The sequence below is a fragment of the Trachypithecus francoisi genome, unplaced genomic scaffold, assembly GCF_009764315.1.
Source record: "Trachypithecus francoisi isolate TF-2019V2 unplaced genomic scaffold, Tfra_2.0 Lachesis_group14, whole genome shotgun sequence".
In the NCBI taxonomy this organism is placed as follows: Eukaryota; Metazoa; Chordata; class Mammalia; order Primates; family Cercopithecidae; genus Trachypithecus; species Trachypithecus francoisi.
In genome coordinates this window covers 19,015,062-19,038,949 of record NW_022681459.1, presented here as the reverse complement: position 1 = coordinate 19,038,949, position 23,888 = coordinate 19,015,062, and positions in this window count along the sequence as shown.

Genomic DNA, 23,888 nt, shown 5'->3' with positions numbered 1-23,888 from the left:
TTTCTTGTAATACTAGGTTTCTGCTATGACACCAGTCAAAATAAGACCCCCTAAAAGGTTTTTCCGTCTGGAGACAGGATAGGGCCTTCCCACCAAATGGTACCTTGAGCCTTAATCCTCCAGGCTGAAGGTCCAGACCAAGGACTCAGGAAGTTTGCCCTGATAGTCAGAAGAACGCTCGTGAGTTGAACCCTAGAGAGTTTGTTCTGGGCCCACCCTAGAACTTCCAATTCAGGGCTGCAGCTCTCTGGTGATTCCGATTCCAGCAGTCCTTGAAAAATAAGAGTAAGACCAGCCACAGTAGTGCATGCTTGTAATCCCGCACTTCAAGAAGCCAAGGTGAGAATATCCCTTGAGGCCAGGAGTTCGAAACCAACCGAGGCAACATAGTGAGACCCTGTCTTTATAAAAAAAAAAAAATTTGTTTTAAATAGCCAGGGCATGGTGGCATGCACCTGTAGTCCCAGCTATTCGGGATGCTGAGGTAGGAGGATCACTTGAGCCCAGGAGGTGGAGGCTATGGTAAACCGTGATCATGCAACTGCACTCCAGCCTGGGCAAAAGAGCAAGACCCTGTCTCAGAAGTAAAACAGAAAAAGAGAAAAGAAAAATAGAGTAGAAACTCTCATCCAGATCTATTGGGACTAGTTGTCGACTGTCAATCAAAAAAGCCACTTACAGTGAAAATTCATTTTTAAAAAGAAAAAAAAAGATAAATATTTAAACTTAAACATTTCATTTTAATGTAAAACAAGTAAAAAAATTTTTTGATGTAAGTCCAAGGCCTTCCTTTGGATTTGCTCATTGGATTTCTTCGTTGTTTTTCTTATATAAATCATGCCTGTATATTTCTAGTTATGATTTCTTTAAAATAGAACAAGAATTTAAAGACACTTGTGAAGTATCCTGAGTGTGGAATCCTTCCAGAGCCTTGCAATATTTTTCTCAATCTTTTTACAGTTGTCTCAACCGCACCAAATTAAGCAAAAATTTAAGCAACTTACATGTGTTGGGTCTTACCAAAGCATTCAACTTAATTCTCTATGAAGTAGATTATTATATCTTTTTGCATAGAACGTAAGTCACATGAAAAAGGGGATCTTTGTTTTCTTGTTCACTGATTTATTCCAAGCATGAAGAACATTGTCTTGCATATTGTAGATGTTCAATTTGTTGAATAAAGTGGTTCACCTAATAATTAAATGAATTAGTTACAACAATAAGTACAAATGGCAGAAAGAGGTTTGGGAGCTAATGGAACTAACTCTTGGTAAGCACAGCAGGCAAATTAGCAGGTGGGTGCACAGGTGCACGCGAGAGTCATTGACTAGCTATGAGCATTCAACTTGCTATAAGTGTTAGTGTATGTTCTTGGGGAGACGTGAAAAGTGTTCATTAATTTGGGGAGTCAATTAAATGACTGTTTGTTATGAGATATTCCTCTCTCCTGATCAGATAAGAAGCCCAGGTCAAAGGAGGATTGAGGCAAGAGTCAGTGGAATGAGTCAGAGAGTACTTCTCTCATTCCGGTTCAGGAGGTGCCCTGTTTTGGTTTCTAGAGCCAAAGAAGAAAGAACAGGGCAAGCAGATTCTCTGTAAACCCCAAGTTACCAACCTGTCTTCCTGAATTGCCAAGAAGCTCTTCTCCCAAAGAAATCATTAAAGGTCTTTCAACCTGTTCTAAATAGCTAGGGGCTTCTATGGTTCCCAAAAGGAGTTATACATCCTGCCATCATTTTATTTATTTATTTATTATTTATTTATCTATTTATTTTTGAGACAGAGTCTAGCTCTGTCACCAGGCTGCAGTGCAGTGGTGTGAGCTTGGCTCACTGCAACCTCCCCTCCCAGGTTCAAGCAATTCTCCTGCCTCAGCCTCCCAAGTAGCTGGGACTACAGGTGCGCACCACCATGCCCGGCTAATTTTTGTATTTTTAGTAGAGACACGGTTTCACTATGTTGGCCAGGACGGTCTCCATCTCTGGACCTCGTGATCCGCCTGCCTCAGCCTCCCAAAATGCTGAGATTACAGGCATAAGCCACCACCGTGCCTGGCCCCTGCCATCATTTTAAGAGGAAAAAAAACCCCACCCATTTCTTGGTACTATTTATTCACGTCCTTCTTTGCCAAAAATGCGCTTGAATAAACTCATTTGAGACCACACCTAGAATGATGTCAATGAGTCAGACTGTCTAGAACGATGTTGATGAGTCAGAGTCTGGGATCACACCAGCAATGTGAAACCTTCTCTATACCTTGAGGGATAATACTTCATAGGGTTGTTGTGAAAACTCAATGAGATAACACACGTGAAGCACTTAGAACAATGTCTATCCATGAGTTGATCAACACATCATCATTGTATTTGCCTCTGTGTCCTGCTTCTTCACCAGAACCTCAGGAGTGTCACAAACAAGCCGAGAACAACAAAAAGGTTTTGTTGAATTTCTGCTTCTGCCACAAAAGACTTAAGTGTTCAACGCCCTGATCCATTGTAAATAATTAGCCTTTGCTTCCTCAGACCACTTTGGTTTGGGGGAGAATCAAGATTTATGATAACAGGCAAGTAGTGAATGCTGTCACTTTCAGGCAGGTTTGAAAAGCCTGCAGATGGCTGGGCACGGTGGCTCACGCCTGAAATCCCAGCACTTTGGGAGGCCAAGGCGGGTGGGTCACTTGAGGCCAGGAGTTTGAGATCAGCCTGGCCAACATGGTGAAACCCCATCTCTACTAAAACAGAAAAATTAGCCAGGCCATAGTTATACATGCCTGTACTCCCAGCTACTCTGGAGGCTGAGGCATGAGAATCACTTGAACCCGGGAGGGGAGGTTGCAGTGAGCCGAGATCACGCCACTGCATTCCAGCCTGTATGACAGACTGAGATAATGTCAAAAAAAAAAAAAAAAAAAAAGTAAAGCCTGCAGAAGAGGCAAGGAGCGGCAAGGGTCACTTCATTTCCCAACAGTGTCATTCTTGGACTCCAGCTCACTAGAAAAGTAATATTACGTTCACTGGATAAAACCTTACCTAGCCATTAAAACTGATTGCATAAAGGTCATTATGAATAATGAAAAATGATTGCAATACTAGTTGAAGATTTACAAAACAACCGTTCATTTAGGCATTCATTTATTAATATGAAGTCAGTGGCAAATAAAACAGATGACATCCCTGACCTCATGAAACATTTGTTCTTATAAGTCAAATATTCATTAGAGGACATGTGGAAGAAATACATCTAAATTTTAATAATTTTTTTTATTTCTGAGTTATTGGGTTACATTTTATTTTTATGTTTTTCTGTAAATTTTTCTGTATTTTTTTCAAAAAGGGCGGAGGAATCATATAATGGAGATATTTTGACTGCCCAGTGCCTAAATCCCCTTCTTGTAATTGGAGAAAATCCCTTTTGATAAAGCTTGTCTACCCACCTGCTACAGAAGCTGAAAACACAAGATATTTTCTTTCCCAGCTGCCCTCACAGTCAGGCGGAGGCATGTGATCCTAGGTTGCCTGGGCCTCGTATAATCACAGTGCAATTTGCTTTAAGACCAAGTGATACAGGCAAGTGGGGATGACAGTGAATCCTTGCTGGTGGTGCAAACTGTTGCAGTAAGACTGGTTCCTGGGCTGGGCACAGTGGCTCCTGCCTGTAATCCCAGCACTTTGGGAGGCCAAGACGGGTGGATCACCTGAGGTCAGGAATTCCAGACCAGCCTGACCAACATGGTGAAACCCCATCTCTACTAAAAATACAAAAATTAGTTGGGTGTGGTGGTGTGTGCCTATAGTTGCAGCTTCTTGGGAGGCTGAGACAGGAGAATTCCTTGAACCCAGGAGTCGGAGGTGGCAGTGAGCCAGGATCATGCCACCGCACTCCAGCATGGGCAACAGAGTGAGACTCCATCTCAAAAAAAAAAAAAAAGACTAGATCCTAGCCAGCAGTTCAACAATGTTGGTGGCCTTGTTGAATGCCAAATGGCCACAAGATCTGGATTGACCCGATGGAAGTGGTCAGCTCTTCTGCCTTAACAAAAGTCTGGCGTGATCCACAGAGCTCCATCATCAATGGCAGAGGGACAGTCAAGCAGGTGCTTAATCTGGTTGTGATGACGCAAGTTGTTCCATGAGCAGCAGCCTCACCCCTGCCATGCCGCCATCCTTCTCTGCATTCACACCTCCAGCCTTATGGGGCGTTCCCTATGACAGCTTAAAGCCAAGGGTGGCCTCAGATGGATCTGCTTAATCCACTTGCTCCAACCAGAAGTAAACAACTGGCTCTATATCCTCACTCTTGAATGGCCCTAAAGGCTGTGGGTAAAGCGAACTCATCCTAGAGGGTGGAAGCTTGAGTGAGGCACTTTGTTGGTCACTCTTGCTGTTCAGTGAGAGAACCTGAGGTGCAAAGCATTACCAGATTCTTGGGCTGCAGGCTGTGGCTAATGTTCGGATAGCTAGTCATGAACACGGAAGGAACAAAATTGGAGAATTGGCCACAAGGGAGGTTTGAGGAGATATGTGGATCGGCATCTAGAAAAGTTTCCAAAAGTGTACTCTCTCCCAAAGACCCTTACTCCACAGTGGGAAAGGTAATGAATAAACCAGTGAACAAAATTATCAGTCCTGTAGATGTCAGTCGACCTCCTTCCCAGGCACCCCACTGGCTGTTTGATGTGTTCATATGCAAAGTGGCAATGGAGGTAGAAATGGAACCAACTAATGGACTCAAAGACATCAATTTCCCTTCACCACGGCTAATTTGGAGACTTCCAGTGCTGAGGCCCAACTCGCAAGCAGCATGAACCACCCTTTATCCCGTAATATTGTCTTTCTTAGGTGGACCAGGCTGTCCCCTGGTGGCAGACTGACTGTATTCAGCTGCCTCTATCATGAGGCACCAGCATTTGTCCTCACTGATACAGACACTGATTCTGGATTCCGACTGGCTTTCTGCACCTGCCATTTTTTGGTCAGTGTCACCATCCACCGTACATGCTGCTTATATCCAAAGAACACACACAACAGAAAAGAGACAAGTCAATGAGCTACTGCGTGTGTCAGTCCCTGATCCTACATTCTATACCATCACCCAGAAAGAGATGGGCAAATAGAAAAAAAGAGATGCAATGTTAGTTGACTGTCCCCTGACTATCAAGGGGAAATGAGGCTGCCACTACTAACTCAGGGCAACTTGGAAGAGGGCGGAACCCGTGGGATTCCTGGACTGTCTCCTAATAGTGCCATGATCAGTGGTAAAAGTCAATTGAGAACCAGAGGAACCTTCTTCGAGCACAACCAGACAAGGTCTCAGCACTCTTGGGAATGAAGGGAATTGTATCCTCCCATCGGGCGCAGAACTCCAACCATGTGAGATGCTCGCTGAGTTAAAAAAAAAAAAAAAAAAAAAAAAAAACATGGTACTGGAGGAGTGAAGATACATCTGCCAACATTATTTTCTTGACCAGGTATAGATATAAGCACTATAATTTTCTTCCTCACTAAAACATATATGCTGATACTTTAATTAATTTTTTCTCCTTTTTTTCTCTCTTTCTCTCGCTGTTTTATATGGGATGTGTGGTAGTAGTTACCTTTATAGACTTACCTGTAGATTATAGAACATCAAGGAGGGATCAGGACAGAAAGGAAGATGAAAAGCCATGCCTCAGAGGCCAGGCGCAGTGGCTCACACCTGTAATCTCAGCACTTTGGGAGGCTGAGGAGGGCAGATCACGAGGTCAGGAGTTCAAAACCAGCCTGGCCAAGCCAACATGGTGATACCCCGTCTCTACTAAAAATACAAAAAACTTAGCTGGGAGTGGTGGCAGGTGCCTATAATCCCAGCTACTAGGGAGCCTGAGGCAGGAGAATTGCTTGAACCTGGGAGGCAGAGGTTGCAGCGAGCCAAGGTTGCGCCATTGCACTCCAGCCTGGGCGACAGAGCGAGACTCTGTCTCAAAAAAAAAAAAAGAACAGTCATGGAGATCCCGAACTCTAAGGTGGACTCAAAGCAAAGAAGACTCTAATTCAACTGTACTCTAAGAGGGAAAAACGTATTAGGGTGGCAGGAATGATAGTTCATAAGACTATGTTAAATGGGAAGTATAACTGTGGGAATAAAGGTATATGTTGACAATGGGCTGCCCACAGGGGCGTGCTAAAAAACCACTCTCATTCCTTCCTCTTCCCGAGCCTCCAATTCCCCCCACCACCGATTATGAGTTTCTGAGGGGTGCAAAGGCAGCCATCCATGACAGATGCTGAAAATGGCGAATATTTTCTGCCCCAGCCTCATTCGACCCAGATTCCTTGGATCAGCCATGTACACCCGGATGTGCAAGTGCTGCCATGAAGCCAGAACGGTAGTGAATTCTGTCTGGGTGTGCTGTGATGGCAGGAGGATTGAGATGGAGGCCACGGCTGCCGCAGAACCAGCAGAGACATGTGTGAGTAGAGACACTGAGTTCTTGGGCCAGCATGGGCTACCAAGGCCTCCTGCAGGGCAGGCTGCAGCATCACACTGTCCTCTCTGTGGTGCAATCTTAGGTGTTTTCCCCATTGCTTTCTAGCCCCAAATTCTTTAGTCCTCCAGAGGCTTCTATGAGCTACCTGTTACACTTGTAGCAAACCACTTTTCTGCTTAAGCCAGCCCGTCATTTTATCTTGCATACAACTAAAAACACTGACTGACTCAGCACATGTGAGAATGATAACTAAATGTCCATTCCACAACCTGACCCACACCTCTGTTCTGATATTCATGGCTAGGTTGTCTTGAACTAAATTTCTCTCTCTTCTTTCTGTTTTCATGTTTTAAAAACCTGTCTCCATCTTGATTCTTGCTTCTGATACAGACCATTGCCTCTTCCTTCCGATGGGCCATCCAACTCCAGGACACCGGGCCCCCAGCATCTCTGTCCTGGAAGATCAGGACTTGTTTAGACGTTTACAGCTTGGGTAAAAATTAGAGATATGATTTGGCTTGGAGGAAGCTCGCAAGGTTTTATTACTGTGCTTCTAAGTTTCCGCCAAAGGTCCTCCCTTTCCAGAGAAGCCTCATGTTCTTTCTCATCTGATGTTACTGTTCTCTTTGTTTTCATTCTTTTTTTTCCATCATCTGATGGCCTGGCTTGATGGCTGGTGTTTTTGCTACTGAAAAGTGACTAGCCGTCCCCCTGCTTCCAGCGCCATTGTGCAAACCGTTCTCTCACTGCTACTGCAGAGCCTTCAACACTGACGCTGTCCTCCCTCCGTAGTCAGGGCCCTAGAGGTGGCCTCACTGTTTTTGAGTAGGCTAAAGGGGATCTGAGGAAGACCATCTAGTACTGCATCAAACATGTTGGTTACTACACCTGAAAAGAAACCTCAGGACAAGTTATTCTGGGCAACCTCAAGCCATGTTCCCTCACCTTGTGAAACATTCATATGCCCCTTGATGGTAGATTTCATCACTGTATGAGCAGAGTTGCTCAACCAGGCCAGGCGCAGTGGCTCACACCTATAATCCCAGCACTTTGGAGACCTAGGTAGGTGGATAACCTGAGGTCAGGAGTTCAAGACCAGCCTGGCCAACATGGTGAAATCTCATTTCTACTAAAACTACAAAAGTTAGCCAGGCATGGTGGCAGGCGCCTATAATCCCAGCTACTCAGGAGGCTGAGGCTGAGACAGGAGAGTCGCTTGAACCCAGGAGGTGGAGGTTACAGTAAGCGAGATCACGCCATCGCACTCCAGCCTGGACAATAAGAACAAAACTCTGTCCCCCACCAAAAAAAAGTGAAAAAAAAAAGAACTGCTCAACTAGGTGTTCTGAAGCGCACTCATGAGTCCTAGGGATCTCTTTACAGTGTCTCTAAGGAGATCTGGAATTCTCATGCAAACAGAACTTCTAGAAACTTGCTCTTATATCCTAGTGTCCCTGAGGTGGACCTAATCTAGAACCTAGATTACGATCCTCACACGCAAGGCAATGATCAGTGTGATCACTAGGGTGACCAACTGTCCCGTTTTACCCTGGACTGTCCTGGTTTTAGCACTGACAGCCCTGCACCCCAGGAAAATCCTCAATCCCAGGCAAGCTGGGACAGCGGATCATCCTAGCTGCCAGCCAAAGCAAAAAACAGAATGCCTCCAAGCTGAGGTCGACAGAGTTAAGGTAAACTGATTGGCTGCCCTCCATGTTGGCACAAAGTAGTTTTCTTTCTTTATATCTACACTCAGTGTATTTTCTTAGACCCACCAGAATGCAAAAGTAATTACATCCCCTCTTTGTCCCAGCTTGAAAATATTCATGGAAGTCCTGCAGCCTGCTTTCTTCCAGCCAACCGGTTGCCTAGTAAAGCATTCCCTCCTTGGCTGCTTCACTTTTCCCTCATTTCATCATTTTAGCTGATCTCCTGTAAACCTCTTCCAAGTTATCTGCATCTTTTTGATGCCAGGACACCCCAGATTGAATGCCAGGCATATTTACATTGGGTCTCACCTCCTCAACCCATTATGTGCCTCCGGCAGCAAAGGTAACAAAACCATGTAAGCATCTTATCCATAAAAACCACATCTCTCTTGGTTAGAAAAGGCAGGGAAATAAATAATCTTGTAAAATTGACGAATCTAACCATAGGAAGAGCAGTGGATGGACTTTTGAGGATGTTGGTATGGCAGGTGATCTAGCTCTACCCCCACAAGCTGGGAGACCTTCGAGAAGTCATTTCACTAGCTGGGCTCTCCATTTCCTGATGAATAAAAATGAATGGGTTAAATCGTCACAAAAGTCCTTTCTGTCATTGCTATTTGTGAAAAGATAAATGCTGTTTCAAGTTAACATTCAAACCAGTGGGTGACAATGAGAGTGAGGCTGAATCAGAATACCCTGGGGTGTGTTTGCAAAATACACCTGCTTCTCCAGGCCTGGGCCTACTGTCCCTCCAACGCCTTTCAACATTTGGAGAAAGGGGAAAGAGGCATTTGTGCTTTATGAAGGCAGATTATGATGGTAACTGTGGTAGGCAGAATAACATCACCCCTCTAATCACCAGAATCTGTGCCTACGTTGCGTTACATGGAAATAAAGGCTGCAGGTGGAATTAAGGTTGCTAATCAGTTGACTTTAAGAGAAAGAGATTATACTGCATTATTCAGGCAGGGCTAATGTAATCACAAGGATCCTTAAAAGCAGAAGAGAGAGGCAGAGGAGCAGGTCAGAGGATTCAAGAGGATAAAGACTGGTTTTGAAGATGGAGAAGGTGCCACAAGGCAAGGTGCAGGTTCTCCTCTAGAGCCTCCAGGAAGAATGCAGTCCTGCTCACAACTTGATTTTAGCCCAGTGAGGCCCATTTCAGCCTCTGACCTCCAGAACTGTAAGATAACAAACGTGTGTTGTTTCAAGCCACTAAATGTGTGGTAATTTTGTCACAGTGGCAATAGGAAATAAATACAGTGACCTCTAGGGACAATGTACCTATACACTGACTCTCACATACACACACACACACACACACACACACACACATATATGTGCATTCTCACATTCTACGTAGTCACACTCACATACATGCATATTCCCACCCACCCACATTCTCACACAGTCACACATACTTACACACAAAATTACACGCATGCCGAAACAAATCCATTCCACTGCTCTGGATTTTATGGAATAATACCCATGGACTTTTCAGCATCCCCAAGAAAAGACTGAATTTCTACTAACTGAACTAGGAAATAAGTTGCAAAGAAAGAAGCTATGGAATGTGGAGAGGGCTGTGACACCTCAACTTCTGCCAGGCTCACCTCTACCGCCTCATGCCGGTCTCAGTCCTGTGATGACTCTATGCAGTCCCTTCCCTTAGCTCATACAGACCTGTCCTTTCCCACGAAAGAACCTCTCCTGCCTCCCACAGGCTTAACCATCTCCCTCGGTTGGTATGAGAGGAACTCCTGGCTCTCTGTACCGCTCTACACAGCCAACTGTTAGACCAACTCTTAGCTCATGCTCCCTGATCTTTCCTTTTAATCCATGTTTCTTATTTTCTCCAAAATGCATTTGATATGCTTTTCATGATACCAAGATCTGATTTTGCTGGGCATGGTGGCTCACGCCTGCAATCCCAGCACTTTGGGAGGTCGAGGCAGGCAGATCGCTTGAGGTAAGAAGTTTGAGACCAGCCTGGTCAATATGGTGAGACTCCACCTCTACTAAAAACTTCAAAGTCAGCTGGGCGTAGTGACTCATTGCCCAGCTACTCAGGAGGCTGAGGCAGGAGAATCACTTGAACCTGGGAAGCGGAGGTTGCGGTGAGTCGAGATCACGCCACTGCACATGAGCCAGAGTGAAATGGTGAGACTTCTTCTTAAAAAATAAAAGATCTGATTTTGTTTTCTTTACTTCGACTCCCCCTCAATATTTAGGGCACAAATTTGTATGGCAGATGATGGGGCTCATTAGGGTTGGTGGCAGGGTGACCTGATGGGAAAAGTTCCATAGGGAGTCCAGAAGTCTGAGGGCCAGTCCTGGCCATCCCACTACTCTGTAGTCACTTCATTACAAAATATATCATCCTTCACCAAACACGTTAGACGGCTTATCTCTAACTCTCACATGAAATGTTTCCTTATTATTAGTGTATTTGTGTTCAGCAGGAGTGTTCTGTGTCTCCAGGAAGTTAAAAGCTCCTTTAAGGCATGAATTAAGCTTCTATTTATTTTAGTTCACCCCCACACCTAATAAAATGTGCCATACCCTGTGGGTGTCCAGTAAATGCGGACTGACTGACTGCTGACCTCAAATTAAGAAGGCATGACTCTTCCTCCTGCTGCTGAGATGTGAATACAAAAAGAAAAATAAGAACCATAATTTTTTTTTTTTTTTTTTTTTTTTTTTTTTTTTTTTTTTTTGAGACGGAGTCTCACTCTGTCGCCCAGGCTGGAGTGCAGTGGCCGGATCTCAGCTCACTGCAAGCTACGCCTCCCGGGTTTACGCCATTCTCCTGCCTCAGCTAAAATAAGAACCATCATTTTTTAAAAAGAAGCATGACTTAATTCCAATACTGCAATCCATGAACCTGCTGGGGAAGGAAGACTGTTTTGTAGGTGTGCATTTGAATCTTCTTCCTATCAACAGAGACATTGTGAGAATCTATGTCCAAATGTATAAAATCGCTTTTATCAAGCTATAAAACAGGAATGCTCAACCACCAAGCCACAGACCGGTATCAGTCCGTGGCCTGTTAGGAAGCGGGCTGCAGAGTAGGAGGGTGTGGTGGCTCACGCCTGTAATCCCAGCACTTTGAGAGGCCAAGGCGGGTGGATCACCTGAGATCAGGAGTTAGAGACCAGCCTGGCCAATGTGGCAAAACCTCGTTTCTACTAAAAATACAAAAATTAGCAGGTGTCATGGCGCATGCCTGTAATCCCAGCTACTTGGGAGGCTGAGGCAGGAGAATCTCTTGAACCCAGGAGGCAGAGGTTGCGGTGAGCTGAGATCATGCCACTGCACTCCAGCCTGGGCAACAGAGCAAGACTCCAACTCATAAATAAATAATTGTAACTAATTCACTTACTCGGTGCTCTATTGCTCAACAGCTAGATTTTTCTTCCTGTTTCTTTACTGATAATGCAAACTGTTTATCTATCTTTGCACATTTTCCCAATTTTTTTTTCAGAATAAATACCTAGGAGGTTACTGTATCAAAAAAGAATGCTGTTTCCAGATTTTTGATACCTTAAGGATGACTTGTTTTTTGATACCCTTAAGGGTGCAGTGGTGCAATCATAGTTCACTGTAGCCTTGAACTCCTAGACTCAAGCAATCCCCCTGCCTTAGCCTCCCTCCTGCCTCAGCCTCCAAAGTTGCTGGGACTACAGGCATGTGCCACCATGTTCAGTGAGTTGTTTTTTTTTTTTAATTTTAGAGATGGGGTCTTGCTATGTTTCCCAGGCTGGTCTTGAACTCCCGGCTCCAAGAGGTCCCCCTACCTCAGACTTCCAAAGTGCTGGGATTACAGGCATGAACTACCACACTCGGCCATAAGATGTCATTTCTAAATCTATTCTTAGAGGTCATAAACTTAAAAGTGATTTGAAGACCCAAAATTCTTAGAGCATGATAGAAATGAACAGCCATTGGTTTCTTGGATCCCACATAGATCAATGAATCTTACATGGCCCATGAACCAGAGCAATGCCTCTTCCAAATGATGTGTCTCCCCAAAATCTGTGCTTTTGGCATTTTTTGGATCTGGAAAGAGTGGAAGTGGTCAGCCTAAGTCAGTTACCACTATTAAAAAAAAAAAAAAAAAAACTGGGGCCAGGCACAGTGGCTTACACCTGTAATCCCAGCACTTTGGGAGGCTGAGGCCAACAGATTCTTGAGGTCAAGAATTTGAGACCAGCATGGCCAACATGGTGAAACCCCCATCTCTACTAAACATCAAAAAAAGCATTAGCCGAGTGTGGTGGCACATGCCTGTAATTCCAGCTACTCAGGAGGCTGAGCCACGAGAATCACTTGAACCTGGGAGGCAGAAGTTGCAGTGAGCTGGGATTGCACCACTGCACTCCAGCCTGGGTAACAGAGAAAGACTCTGTCTCAAGAAACAAACAAACAAAAAAACGAAACAAAACAAAACTAAACTAAAACACTAAACACACACTCACTCATACACACCCACCCCAGCTTAGCATTTTACATGAAGACCAGCATATAATGCCTGCACCCCCTTCTTCAACAGAGATAAGAAAAGCAACCCTTTGTCTCTATCTAGTGAACTCTCCTTCTTCTTTTTCTTGAGACGAAGTTTCGCTCTTGTTGCCCAGGCTGGAGTGTAATGGCATGATCTCGGCTCACTGCAACCTCTGCCTGCCAGGTTCAAGTGATTTTCCTGCCTCTGCCTCCTGAGGAGCTGGGATTACAGGTACCTGCCACCACATCCAGCTAATTTTTTGTATTTTTAGTAGAGACGGGGTTTCACCATGTTGGCCAAGCTGGTCTCGAACTCCTGACCTCAGGTTATCTACCCACCTCGGCCTAAAAAAGTGCTGGGATTACAGGCGTGAGCCACCACACCTGGCCTAGTGGACTCTCTTTCTAGACCACATATTAGAACCACCTATTTTATTGTCCTGAAATAGAATCCATAAATAGCATGACCACCACACATCCATGTCAATGCCCAAGTCTGACTACAATAGAAGGCATCAGTAAGAAGTCAGATGCGTGCCTTGCATGTAAAATCCCTGTGAACAGGACCGCTACACATGCATGCTGAACCCAGTGTGCTGCTTTGGCAACTCAGATCCCATGGGCAGTGCTGTCATTGGTGAGGCAATTTTCAGAAATGGTAGAAGCAACTCTTGAGGAAGTTTCTGCAAAACAGACTGCAAGATTTCAATTTATGTGATGGTTATACAACTGGGAAATTCTGTGTGTATTAAAAGCACAGGAAAACAATGTGTGTTAGATACAAATAGAGTTCAGGTCTAGCATTAGATTATTATCAACAGGTTTTTCACCTATATAAATAACCAACAAGATACTCAAAACTAGTGCAGGCTGGGAGACAAGTTTTCATCATGAGGGAAAACTTCACACCTTGCAGGGTGAGTAAGCAATCCTGGCTCCCACCTACCATGTGCCAGGTGTGTCCCCATTGGCTGTGATTACTGAGAAATGGCCACAGATTTGCAAAACACCCTGGGAGCAGAGCTGCCCTCATTAAGCATCACTGCACAAATACTCTTCTGAAAATAGAATGCCGTGATCCAAACACTGTGCTTCAAATGGAGAGTGATGGAAGGAGTGTGACGTAGAACATCTCAGAAATGCCAAGTTGGTTTTATCTCAAGTGTCATTGATCGCTAGAAGCTGACTGAAGTGCTGTGTGGAGAAAGTGTCTAGAACTGCCTTTGGACTCAGCGAGGAAGATTGCCACCATCTATCAACCATGCCATCCGTGAGCATGGAGGAGGGAAGGGTGGCCTGCATGCCACCACGTTTGCCGGCCCAGAAATGTAAACTCTCTTATTCTAGACACCTTTTGCCTATGTCTGCAGCTGAAAATTGAAATCACTTTTTGGCAGGAAAAAAAAAATTCTGTTGACTCACATCAAGCTTCACTTTCCCACATTTGGCAAAACATTTCAGAAGTTAGAGCAAAGAGGAAAACATCGGGCTCAAATATTCAAAACCATACATATTTCGCGGAACAAGAGGAACTCTCTATGACAGAGAAATTAAAAAATAGAACTGCTTAGCAGATATATAAAGTATGGTTTCTGTCAGGGAGAGTCTGGAAAAATTCACACACTGGCAGCTCCGAAATTCAAGGACAGAGTAAAAGTCTTGCACTGAACTTTTTCTTCCACAGCCTGCCCCCTGGTGGAGATGTTAACAAGCAGCAGACACACAAGACTGAATTTACCGAAGGAAAGGGGAAAATATAGCCGCTGCCCCAGGACCTTCTGAAGTAATGAAGAAAAGAAGCTTTGACTGCTGCTCTGGTGATGATGATGGTGGTGGTGGTGGTGATGATGGTGATGATGATGGTGGTGGTAGTCGAGGGTGATGATAGAGCGCTTGGTACGATTTGGCTTTGTGTCCCAACCCAAATCTCATCTTGAATTGTAGTTTCCATCATCCCCATATGTCGTGGGAGGGACCTAGTGGGAGGTAATTGAATCATGGGGGCAGTCACCCCCATGCTGCTGTTCTCGTGATAATGAGTGAGTTCTCACGAGATCTGGTGGTTTTATAAGAGGTTTTTCCCCCTTTGCTCGGCAATTCCTTTTCCTGCCACCATGTGAAGAAGGACGTGTTTGCTTCCCTTCCACCATGATTGTAAGTTTCCTGAGGCCTCCCCAGCCATGCTGAACCATGAGTCAATTAAACCTCTTTCCTTTATAATTGCCCAGTCTCGGGGATGTCTTAATTAGCAGCATAAGAATGGACTAATAAGGTGGTGGTGGTGGTGATGGTAGTGGTGATGGTGGTGGTAGCAGGGGGGTGATAATGGTCGTGGCAGTGATGGTGATGATGATGATGGTGGTGGTGATGGTGGTGGTGATGATGGTGGTAGCTGGAGGGTGATAATGGTGATGGCAGTGATCATGATGATGGTGGTGGTGGTGGTGATGGTGGTGGTACGAGGGGGGTGATAATGGTGGTGGCAGTGATGGTGATGATGACGGTGATGATGGTGGTGGTGGTGGCAGTGATGATGATGGTGATGATGATGACGGGGGCGTGATAATGGTGGTGGCAGTGATGATGATGATGGTGGTGATGATGACGGTGGTGGTGGTGATGGTGGTGGTAGTTAGGGGGTAATAATGGTGGTGGCGATGATAATGGTGGTGGTTGGGGGTGGTGGTGGTGGTGATGGTAGTGGGGGGGTGATGATGGTGATGGTGGTGATGGTGGTAGTTGGTGATGAGGATGATGGTGGTCATGATGATGGTGGTGGTGATGAAGGTAATAGTTGGTAATGATGATGATGGTTGTGGTAGTGGTGTGATGATAGTAATAGTGGTGGGGATGGTGGTAGTTGGTGATGAGGATGATGGTGGTCATGATAATGGTGCTGGTGATGATGGTAGTGGTTGGTAATGATGACAATGGTGGTGGTAGTGGTGGTGATGATAATAGTGGTGGGGATGGTGGTAGTTGGTGATGATGGTGGTGGTGATGGGGATAGTGGTGATGTTGGTGTTTATGGTGGTGGTGGTGATAATGGATGATGGTGGTGATAGCGGTGGTGGTGGTGGTGATGATGATGGTGGTGGTGATAATGAATGATGGTGGTGATAGTGGTGATGGTGGTGATGATGATGGTGGTGGTGATGATGGTGGTGGTGGCTGTGATTATGATGATGATAATGATGGTGATGATGGTGGTGGTGGTGATGATGGTGATGGTGGCTGTGATTATGATGATGATAATGATGGTGATGGTGGTGGTGGTGGTGGTGATGGTGGTGGCAGTAATAGCTAATATATATGTAGCATTTCTCTGTGCCCAGTTCTATTCTAAGTACTTTACATACATTAATTAATTTAATCCTGACAGCAACCTTATGAGTTTTACAATCCCCATTTACACGTAAGAAAATGAAGCACAGAGAGGTTATGTCACTTGCCCAAGGTAATACAGCTCATAAGCAGAGAGAAATGGAGAGGGTCCCAATACCTTGCTCTAAAATATTTTGCTAATAGCTTTTTCCTAATTAGAGTTTCATTAAAGTTATCTCTCAAAGAAAAAGTGAAACCTGATGAGCTAAGACTACCAGTCATTCACACATGTGTATAAATGACCTCAATCAAACAATACTGCAAATACTTAGGAGTTTTCACTGAAGATGGAAAGGGAGATGTGGCCCTGGAGGAGAAGCCTCTGAAGGATAGTTTTCCCTTCAGGTGGTGGGGGGGGGCAGGTAGCGGAGGGAATTCTGCAGATGGAGGGGCTTACCAGAAGGCAGATATATCTGGGTCAGGAAGAGGATGTCTGAAGGTGAGCGGGTCCCAAACATGTGGGTTATTTGCCTTGCAAATTTTCCAAGAGACTGCCATTGGCATGTACAGACTTGGTTAATTTTTCCAGGACTACAATGGATTCACTTTTTAAAAGGCGAATATAGCACTTCCCCAAGACCATGTATGAGTTAAAATCGTCACTTCAAATCATTATCATCATTGTTTCAACTGCCTAGTAATTGCTGCTGCCTCCCCAAACAACCAAAACATGCATTTAGGAACAGGTTTAGAACATTCCACGTATTTACAAATTATGTTTTCACACAAGGAAGAGAGGAGCGATGGAGAAGGGAGAGAAGAAGGTGCAGGGGAAGTGGTCCTAGTGGGCTCCTGTTATTTCTCATGATTTCCTCTGCATTTGGCAGAGTAGATGCTCGATAAATATTTGATGATAACTGGAGGGAAGAGCACATAAAATAAGTCAGGGATATTCCTAAAGTAAGAAGTCTGGTTCGACACTGGTGATGTTGTCAGTCTCTTTTAGTTTCCATGCATAACTCATTTGTAGTCATACTTTGCGTGGATTTTTTTCCCCAACATTCTTTTTTGTTTGTTTGTTTGTTTTTTGTTTTTTGAGACAGAGTTTCACTCGTGCTGACCAGGCTAGAGTGCAATGGCGCAATCTCTGCTCACTGCAACCTTCACCTCCCAGGTTCAAGTGATTCTCCTGCCTCAGCCTCCCGAGTAGCTGAGATTACAAGTGCCCGTTGCCATGCCTGGCTAATTTTTTGTATTTTTGGTAGAGACAGGGCTTCACTATGTTGGCCAGGCTGGTCTCAAACTCCTGACCTCGGGTGATCTGCCTGCCTTGGACTCCCAGATTGCTGGAATTACAGACATGAGCCACCCACACCTGGCCTTTTCCCCCACCATTCTAAAGTCACTGATTCTCTGAGTGGAGGGGGAACACTAACAGGTTGTGGCTATCCCTATTACAACGCATGTCATTGCTTATTTTTTAAAGCATTTTCTGTATTCTTTTCTTGTATTCTGAAATTCCAAAGAGGTATGATACACCATCTCAATGACCTCATTACTGAAATTATGTCACTAGATGAAATATGAATGTAAATGGTTTATTAAGGACATGATGCGGTTGGTGTGTAATACCAACTACTGGGAAATGTTTCATAGAGCATTCAGGTAGGGTGAATGAAGAAAGAGAGAAGGGGTCACTGCTTTAGATTGGTGGACGAGGGAGAACCTATCTGAGGAGGTGACATTTAAGCTAAGAATGGGATGCATCAAAGAAATCAGTCATGAAAAGATGAGGAATCCATGCTGCTGCTGCTGCTGTGTCCACAGCATGGACAGAGGGGCTGGAGTAGGGTGGAGGACAGAGCATGGTGGGAGATGAGTCTGCAAATGTAGGAAAGATCTTGACCAGGTGGGACCTTCTTAGCCAAGGAAAGGATGGTGGTTTTAATTTTAAGTGCAATGGAGAAGACCCGGAAGGGTTTTAAGCAAGGGAGTGGCATGATGTGATTTGTTTTGAAAGAACACCCTGCTGCGTTTGAGGAACGGATTGGAGGAGGAAGAGAGAACCATTAGGAGGCTCTTGGCAGGAGTCCAGATGAGCAACTGTGGCGCCTTGTGCTAGCTGGAAGCACAGAGGATGAAGAGAGAGGGCAGAGTTGAGATGTGCCTCAGAATGAGAGTGGGCAAGACCTACTCTGGATTCAGCAAAATGAGAAAAACAGTGGAATTAAAAATTTGATGCGTGTCCTGAGCAGCTGGGTGCCATTGACGGAGATGGGGAAGACTGGGGATGGAGTAATTGATTTTTTTTTTCTTTTTGAGGTAGGGTAGGGAGTGGATCAAGAGTTCAGTTTCAGCTCCATTAATTTTGAGATATCTATTAGACATTAAGAAGGGATTCCAAGCAGAACATTATGGATGCAGCTCTGGAATTTTAGAGAGAGCCCAGGCCCGGAAACAGAGCTGAGAGCCCCTTGCAAGCAGGCAACAAACAACAAACATTTGTACCAGGTGCGGTGGCGCATGCCTGTAGTTCCAGCTACTTGGGAGGCTGAAGTGGGAAAATCACTTGAGCCCAGGAGTTTGAGACTGCAGTTAAAAAAGCAGTAAAATGAATAAGCATTTGAGCAGCAGCTTACAGCTTACAGACACCTCTGTGTGCCTTAGCTCATTCATCTTACAGCAATCTTGTGAAGTTGTTATTACTTCCATAGTTTTACTGATTAATAATATTTACCATTTGGATCTTGGTTTAAAGTTGCTACAATACTTCCCTACAGGCTGTTTGTCTCATTTTGCTCTTTCTAACAACACTGAGAAATAGAAAGGTATGAGTGATGGTGGCCATGAGCGGTCATTACACCTGTTGACACTCGTACCTATAGAGGCACACAGATGAGAACATATGATTTGCACACCTGTGCTGATGCTCTTTCAAAGCAGTCAGATTTTTTTGTGTACATAAGAGCCCTCTGCTGTTCAGAGTGGGTTTATCCATTACTCGAGATTTTTCAACTCAACAGTATGAAAGTTATTGAATCAGACTTCTCTTTCACTTTTGTAAAATGCTCTTGGGGTAGATATCTTACATAATGACCAGCAATTTAAAAAATAGTTTAACTTGTCATAATTAAAAATAACTCCAGCATGGTGGCTCATGCCTATAATCCCAACACTTGGGGAGGCCAAGGTAGAAGGATTACTTGAGTCCAGGAGTTCGAAACCAGCCAAGACAACATAGCAAGACCCCCATCTCTACCAAAAATAAAAAATTAGCCGGGCATGGTAGCACATCCTGTAGTCCCAGCTACTCGGGAGGCTGAGGTGGGAGGATCAATTCAGCCTGGGCAGTGGAGACTGCAGTGAGCTCTGATCACAGCACTGCACTTCAGCCTGGGTGACAGGACAAATGAGACTCTGTCTCAAAAAAAAACAAAACAGAAAAAAATACCACCTTCATATTAGAAAACTCAATATTTTATTTTTGAAGAAAACAGCATTGAGAGAAAGAAACAAAATGGTTTCATATTTGAGACTTAGTTTTTTCCACCTCTAACTACCCAAATCTAGATACGGTCCTTGAATCAACGTGGATGCCATTTCATGGCTAAAAGAAGGTGGAAGCATCTAAACCTTTATAATGTCTATTCATAGGAACACCACATAAAATCAGTAATTAATACTTTTAAAAATTTTTGAGGCTGGGCGCAGTGGCTCATGCCTGTAATCCCAGCACTTTGGGAGGCCGAGGAGGGCGGATCACGAGGTCAGGAGATCAAGACCATCCTGGCCAACATGGTGAAACCCTGTCCCTCCCAAAAATACAAAAATTAGCCAGGCATGGTGGCACATGCCTGTAGTCCCAGCTACTTGGGAGGCTGAGGCAGGAGAATTGTTTGAACCTGGGAGGTGGAGGCTGCAGTGAGCTGAGATTATGCCACTGCACTCCAGCCTGGCTGCAGAGTGAGACTCCATCTCAAAAAAAAAAAAAAATTTTTTTTTGAGAACCCTTATCATATCTATTAGTGTGCTTTACTGGCTCATGGATAGGGTGGCATTTGAATCAGTCCTTAAAGGATGGAGATGCACTAAGGGAAAGATAGGGGTAGGTCGTTGATGATGTAGAGGTTGTGGAAGCAAATGGCCAAGGGTGTGCCAGGGGGAATGAAGACCTTGAAACCAAAAGAATCGTAGATTCTAGAGCTGGTACATAAAGCTGGAAGACCACCCAGCACGACTGGCTGAGGGTCTTCAGTACCAGCCAAGTTTGGCCTTCACTGGGCTGGCAATGGGGACCCCAAAAGACTCATTAACTGGACAATGACACACATGATCAGATCCGAGCTTGAAAGAATGTTCCAGAAGGCAAATGTAGAGCAGCTGATGCAATGAAGGGACAGGATAAAGAATAGTCATTTAGGGGCCTCTTACAACCATCCATGGACACAACAAGGACCCCAGCTAGGGTAGTCACCATGTAAAAGAAAAAATAATAATATTGCTAGTAGGAAGGGGAAAAAAGGAAGATGGTTGACAGAACGGAGGAAGCAGAACATCAATTACTACAAAAAGCCTTGAAAAATAAGTTCCATTGTATCAACACAAAACAACAACAGCGTCTCTCATACTTATGAGGCCTACCTCTATATACACATTTGCTTACTCCTAGGGCTGGCGGGTTATTCCCCAGGCTCACAGCTGCCCCTAGTCCTGGGATCCATTCCAACCTTAGGCTGGTCATATTTCAGTATGACCTGAGAGCATTACCACCTGCTAGGGAGACATTTGAAAATGTCTTAGGGCACTATCCCAAAATGATTGATAAAATGACTTAGTGTGATTACCAGTATTTAGTGGGTGGGAACCAGGGATACCAAACATCCTGCAATATTCAGGAAATAGCCACACAATGCAGAATTGAACCATCTGTAACCCCGCAGACCCACCACTGAGGAACGTTGCCACAGTCTCCCCTGGATCCCAGTCTGATAAACAGGCTGCTGCTGTGTTCTCTGTGCCCAAGTTCGTGTCTCAGCCAAGGGCCTTATAGCAACGTCCCTGTAGGTCTTGGGTGCCGTCTTGGTTTACTCCCTTTTGTCCTAAGGACCAGAGTCCTTCTCCACAGGCTTCTCCGTGGCCTGTTGCCTGACTGCCCACCTGCTGGGCACTCAGTGCTCCCAGTGGCCCATCAGATACGCCAATCCCCGTATCATACTCCACGACCCATCTGCTGGCATTGACCACAGACTACTCTGCGCTACCCTTTAGCATTCTGGCCAGCCCCAAATACAGACCCTTCCTTAGCATCCATCAGAGAACTGCCTCCGCCCAGACACTTCCGGTCCGCCCCACTCAGTGACAGTTAACTAGGCAAATTTCCTAGTTAACAAGTTAACAATACAAATTTCCAAATACTTTGAATGTACAGACCAACATTTCCCCTGAAAGAACAAACCTTCCATACTTAATGAGGCATCTGCAAACCAAGACAAGAGGAACAGGGCTCCTCCAAAATTCTGCTTTCCAACTGTATTAGTCTGTTCTCACGCTGCTAATAAAGACATACCCGAGACTAGGTAATTTTTTTGTTTGTTTTGTTTTGTTTTTTTTTGTTTTTGTTTGAGACGGAGTCTCGCTCTGTCGCCCAGGCTGGAGTGCAGTGGCCGGATCTCAGCTCACTGCAAGCTCCGCCTCCCGGGTTTACGCCATTCTCCTGCCTCAGCCTCCCGAGTAGCTGGGACTACAGGCGCCCGCATCGTCGCCCGGCTAGTTTTTTGTACTTTTAAGTAGAGACTGGGTTTCACCATATTAGCCAGGATGGTCTCGATCTCCTGACCTCGTGATCCGCCCGTCTCGGCCTCCCAAAGTGCTGGGATTACAGGCGTGAGCCACCGCGCCCGGCCGAGACTAGGTAATTTATAAAGGAAAGAGGTTTAATGGACAGTTCCACAGGGCTGGGAGGCCTCACAATCATAGCAGAAGGCGAAGGAGAAGCAAGAACACGTCTTATGTGGCACCAGGCAAGAAGGTGTGTGCGGGGGAATTGCCCTTTTATAAAACCATCAGATCTCATGAGATTTATTCACTATCGCGAGAACAGCATGGGAAATACCCGCCCCCATGATTCAATTACTTCCCACCAGGTCCCTCCCATGACATGTAGGGATTATTACAATTCAGGGGGAGATTTGGGTGGGAACACAGGGCCTAAACCATATCACGAACACTCCCCATGGATTTCCTTGGACTTAGGATTTTCAGGGTCTCATAGTGAGCTTGAGGAACACAGCTGACTCTGCACCAAATTATGTTCCCTGGTCACACAAGGACTTCTGCTCACTCCTCAAAGTCTTCCTGAAAGTTGGGGTAATGTGGTAGACAGACTAATGGATCCCAAAAATACGGATGCCCTAATCCTCAGAGCCTGTGAATAGTTTCCCTTACACTGCAGAAGAGACTTTGCAGACGTGATTAAGGTAAAGGATGTTGAGATGGGGAGATTATCCCAGACTATCCAGGTGGACCCAATCTAATCCCATAAGCTTTTAAAGAAAGATGGCAGCATCAGGAATTGACTGGTCATTGCTGGCTTTGAAACCAGAGAAAGGGGCCAGGAGCCAAGGTCCCCAGGAGGCCTCCAGAGACTAGAAAAAGCAAAGAGGCACAGCCTCTCCTGGAACCTCCTGGAAGGAACACAGACCCGCCGACCCTTTGATTTTAGTTTCTGGAGGCCTGTGTCAGACTTCTGGCCTCTAGAACTGTCAGATAATAAATTGGTATTTTTTTAAGTCACGACATTTGTGGCAATTTGTTACAGTGGCAATAGAAGATGAATATAAGGAATCAGAACAGAGGAATGAATTATATTTTTGCACTGAGCATAAATTTGGTAGACATAGGAAAATCTTAGAGGGTGTAAAGAAATGAAGTTGAAGAAGTGTATTAGGGTTCTCTAGAGGGACAGAACTAACAGGGTAAATGTATCTATAAAGGGGAGTTTATTAAGGAGCATTGACTCACTTGATCACAAGGTGAGGCTCCAGTAGGCTGTCTGCAAGCTAAAGAGCAAAGAAGCCAGTCCTGGTCCCAAAACTGAAGCACCCGGAGTCTGACGTGCGAGGGCAGGAAGCATCCAGCGTGGGAGAAAGATGGAGGCCAGAAGACTCAGCAAGCCTTGTCTCTCCACATTCTTCTGCCTGCTTTTATTCCGGCCGTGCTGGCAGCTGATTAGACAGTGCCCACCCAGATTGAGAGTGGGTCTGCCTTTCCCAGTCCACTGACTCAAATGTTAATCTCCTTTGGCAACACCCGTCACAGACACACCCAGGAATAATACTTTCCATCTTTCAATCCAGTCAAGTTGACACTCAATATTAACCATCATGAGAAGGAAGATTTTTTCCCCTCACATTAGAAATCCAAGGAAGGGGGAGAGCAAATAGAGCACAATATTCAGTATTTCACCAAACCAAAATCTTTTCCTCACATATACTCTGTGTGTGTGTGTGGTGTGTGTGTGTGTGTGTTTATTCTGCATGCTATTTTCTTTTCTTTTGTTTGTTTTCTGAAACAGGATCTCTCTCTGTCACCCAGGATGGAGTGCAGTGGTGCAGTCATAGCTTATTGCAGCCTCTAACTCCTGGGCTCAAATGATTCTCCCACCTCAGCCTCCCAAGTAGCTGGGACTACAGGTGTGCATGACCACACCTGGCTAATTTTTTTAATTTTTTTGTGGAGAGTGGGGGTCTCGCTATGTTGCCCAGGCTGGTCTAGAACTCCAAGTGATCCTCCTGCCTTGGACTCCTAAAGTGCTGGGATTAGAGGCATGAGCCACTGGGGCCAGCCATGCCATTGTCTCCTGTTGGGAGCAAGCCTCCCAAAAA